This window comes from Megalops cyprinoides, chromosome 1, assembly GCF_013368585.1.
Source record: "Megalops cyprinoides isolate fMegCyp1 chromosome 1, fMegCyp1.pri, whole genome shotgun sequence".
Lineage (NCBI taxonomy): Eukaryota > Metazoa > Chordata > Actinopteri > Elopiformes > Megalopidae > Megalops > Megalops cyprinoides.
The window spans coordinates 50380639-50385534 of NC_050583.1; positions in this window are offsets into that span (position 1 = coordinate 50380639).

The following is a 4896-nucleotide window of genomic DNA, read 5'->3' on the forward strand; positions in this document are numbered from 1 at the left end:
ATAGATTTTAATGATCCAAACTGTAAAACAGCAGCAGATGTTTGGCAGGGGAATAGAAGGGGTATTTGAGAAAGAAGAAAAAAATGAAGGAAAATGAAATTTCAGTTGAAGAAACAAAGTAGAAAATTGTGAAGATTGTGCAGACTGATGCGGGTCCAAGGCCTGGGAGAGAGTTGGGAGGGGTGGTGTTTTTTTTTTTTGGGAGGGGGGCAGGAGGAGTCTGACAGGTCCCTCACAGCCTGTGCATGCTGGCCTGCTGGATGCTCCACAGTGGCCAGGTGACACACATGCTGTCAGAACCCACGACAGTCTGCTACTGACCAGTAATGACAGACTGAGGCTTCATGAATCCCATACTGGGTGGAGTTATCATGTACCCTCACTGACAGAATCATAGTATTTTCCTATTTAGAGAGAAGTCATTTGATTGATTCATATAACTTATTGCTACCACTGCATCCATATAACTTATTGCTACCACTGTACCTCTCCCTCTTACTTTTCACTCACTTTACATTACCGGCATTTAGCAGATGCTCTTATCCAGAGCAACTTACATAGGTGACAACATGAAAAGTTTTTTTCATGTTACAGATATTTACTGAGCCAGTTCTGGGTTAAGTACCTTGCCCTGGCATACAACAGCAGTGCCCCAGCAGGGAATCGAGCCTGCAACCTTTCGGTTACAAGTCCTGCTCCTTAACAGTATGCTACACTGCCTGTCTGTGTCGCCCTTCAGCAACTCACAGCAGACCCGTCCATCACTGTTCAGCTGTCATTCCAAGGTTGTCACCTGCCAAGCCACAGATGAGGCTATTCATCACAGACTGCTTCTTCAGTAACAGGGTTACAGCTACCTTACCTCACCCTGCTCCGCCACTTGAATAAATAATAATAGGCTAATAATTGTTATCGTTATTATTACCTTTCAGAGTATTACTCAGATTCACACCAGGGGTGAAGCAGTGACTCTGTGGTCATCCTAGTCTGGTCTCCCTGTGCTCTTCCAGTGGCAGAGAATGGCTGCCCTTTGACCCTTGTGTGTCTCTGCTGGTCCCGGCCTGTAGCCCTCCTTGCCTGGGTCACTGTATAAAGCCGCTGCCCGAGGTACAGGATGAGACCCCATTCAAATCAAAGCAGAAATCCTGAGTCTCTGTCGCCGTGCTACAGAGAGAAATAGTCCAAAAAACAGACCAAAATGATTAATGAGAAAATCCTGCTTTCCTACAGCACTGTGGGACATATTTTTTATAGTACTGTGTAGTCACTCTCTGGAGCGGTCTCCTTCCGAGCCAAACGAACGCGCGGTTCAAAGCAGCCGACCGGGCCTAGCCTCTTATCGAGTGCCGCTCAGTGTTGCGCTTCATGGCTGAGCGTCCCTCACATGATGATTTCATTAAACCAGCGCACCCGAGACCTACGCAAACCGTTTGGTGACGTACGAGAGCCAGGATGGATAAGAAAACATTTCTACCAAGAGACTCTCCCCGGTCCTATTTTCTCCGCATAGTTCCAGTCATAGCAATGGAAAAAAACACAGGAGCAGTTCTACTCGTTAAACGCGACGGTCAAATGTATACAAGAGCTTAGGGGGCTATGCTGGATAAGACAAATCTTGGATCAGACTCAAATGTAATTCTTTGCTGCCGGGATTCAAAAGCATCAGCTAACTCTACTGGGTGTACTGGGCCTTCATTCATTTCGGGGAACCATATTTGAGTGTTATTTTTATATTATTCAGCTGGAACTTCGAAGAAATCCAGGATTCCACATCTATCGTTCTCAACAGCTGTCAGATTCCACTGTATCCCACAATCCACTGCAACAGCATCAACATTCTCTCTGATTGGCCAGTAGTGGGGAGCATCATCAGTGGTGCAGTGCCATCAGTTAACAGCGCCTTGGAGGAGAGGAACCAGCCTGTATTCCATATATGTATACAAAAACAAACAAATCAAAAGAATTAAAATGTGAAAGGCCCCAGTGTCCTCTCAGTTACAATCTCGGGCAGGCTAACATAAACAGAAAACCCAAGCAGGAAAGCATGACCCCAGAAACTTTTCCGTTAGCTGTCATGAGCCAATGCAAAAAATATGTTTGTGCTCAGACACATTCACGGAAAAGCTACGTTCATCACGGACGGATGCGGCTGACGCTGTTTATCCAGTTTTTGAGGTGGCACAGAGGTCAAGGTGGTGTGCCGAATGAGGCAGTGAAGAGGCCCTGTAAATGACCCACCCTCCAACAGCACTGCACCCTGGGAGAAACGGCACCAGCATCACAACTCACCTCAGTCTTCTATACGGCTGTGGGGACCATCTGCAAGACAACAGGTAAGGGTTCGGACAGGGAGAGGCTGTTCGCCCTGGGTCATATGCAGGCAGCTCGTCCGCCAGCTGTTTTAAGATCCCTGGCTGAGCCAGTTAATAAGATCCAAATGGAGTCTGAAGTCAGCAGTCAGTAGCTCTGATAAGATCTCTGCTCTGTGCCAGCCATGCCCTTACAGCCAGGTCTGCCCTGGTAAATGACTCTCTGGTGCCCCCTCACATTACTATGGACACATGGTGAACTACAAACCTAGACTCATGGCAAATTCAGCACCCTTGCACAACTAATTCAAGTACATTCATTTTTTTTAATTTAATTAATGTTTTTAAATATATAGTTAAACTATATATAGATGGGCAAACGAGCAATTTGTAAATATCAATCACACTGCTGAAAGCATTTATTTGAAATGCATGACACAGTTATGTTTTATCATGTCAAAATATACAGAAATGATCAAATATACATAGACCGCGCAGTTTGAGGCCCCTACAGTATATCAGTAGTATAGAGTACAGTACAGTCCTTTCAGATTGCACAGAAGAGAAAGTGAACGGTTCATGTTTTCTACATTACTGAATAAAATGTACAGTATTGTTTGACGACTTTTCAGGATGTACTATGCTACTGAGTATGTTTGTGCTATTAAAGGACCACTGTGGTTTCAGACAGACATGCAAAAACAGTAACACTATGTCTTCCTTCTTTCTTCTTCAAACTCCTTGTCTGCTGCAGAGTCAGCAATTTTCACTGACATCAGATTATATCTGTCCATAACTGTTTTAAAGTTCTTCAAATTGGGATCAGGACACTTTCAGCAAAAAACAAACACAAAAAGAAACAACATAAAAAACACAATGCATTTTCTCAACCACCCTATAATGTCCTTGCAAACCAGACTTAACAGTACAGCAAAACGGGTGTGTTTTGAAAAAAAAGACAATCCATTTGTGTGATGCAAGCGGTGGATGATTGCTTTTCATATGAAAATTGAGAGAGGAGCCCGACCACAGCAATACGACAGGCACCAGGACTGGGCTCTGCTCTAATCTGCATCATAACCAGGGCTTCTCCTCCACACTGTTCTCCCACAGGGGGGAGGGAGACTCAGGAGCAGTTGATGACTAAAGGCGCCACCCTGGTTGGATAATCTGACCTTGCATCAGTTCTTTGGGGCAGAAAGGATCTATAGTTAGTGATACCTCCTCACCCCCCAAACCCATCACAAATATTTTGCTGTGGAGAGCAAAGGCCTTTTTCCTAGACAAGTCAATGACTGACAGCACATGGAAGCTCCACCCATCACAGGGTTTAACCAATCACAACACAGAGCTTTCCTGAAACGGTTCAATGGCTGAACTTGCTGTGCAACAGTTCTTGTTGTCACAATGGGGAAAAAAAACAGAAATGATTGGCATGGTAACCATCTCCAGTGTTTTACAATGAGCTTCACCAGACCCGGTGGGGTTCCTTTCAGCACCCGGCCAAGACGCCTTTCCCCAAAAGCACCACCAGCCAGGAGGGCTGCGCTCCTTACCAAGTCTACACAGCTGCGCAGGGCTGGACGTAGGTACCGCCAAAACTGCGCTTGACTGACAATCTAAGTCTCGGCAGCTTAGCGTGGCCGACTGACAGGGGGACAACATAGCACAGCGCAGAGGAACAGGCCAATGCTCTGGCCTGGACGGGTGACCTTGGACCACCTCTCCATGTGACCGGAGCCGTTGCATCAGAGCGTGCTGGACCGTGACGAGCCGACCGCCTTCTGAGACCGTTTCCTTAGCAACCGAGCCATAAGGAACTCCACACAGCAGAGCATGAGGAATGCAACGCCGACTCAACCCGCCAACACTGATCTGAGGTTAGTCTCGAGGAGAACTTGGTATGTATCATACATTCACCCCTTTAATTTGAACAAGTCTTGACTTGTGGTACACTGATCTGAGGCCAGCCTGGGGGAGGACTTGGTTTGAATCATACATTTACCCATTTAATCTAAGCAAGTCCTAAGGAGCACCACACTGATCTGACAACAGCCTGGCAGATGACTTGATATGAATCATACATTGACCAGTCTAATTCAAACGAATGATTACCTTTGACCTTTCCGGCTAGCAGGCCGGTGCGTAACACGATGTTACTCTCCACTGCCCTCAATTTGACACGCTTGCTGTGCTGGGGCCCATCGTGCCTCCCGCAACCTGTTTACACTACATCCCAGTGATGAGGCTGTTACTACGGAAACCCAACCCCTCTCTCACCTGCGCAAAGCATGCCAGACACTGCCAGTGTGAGAGCCACACAGAAAGGACACTGTTTCTTTTCTCTTGAATCAGAAAAAGGTCTGAGGAATGCCGCACTCAAACAGGGTGAAAGCCAGGATACCACTGCAATTGGATACAGTGTGCTCCCCGATGTGTCTGAATAGGGCTGATCAAACAAGGGGGAGATCGGTCCTGTCTAACCGTGACCGAACTTTCGGCAGTCAGGGGACGGGGGTGGAGTGTTTGTGCCTGTGCTGGCTCCCGCCGACCCCCGAACATTCTGTTTTAATCCCTAGCCCCCCCC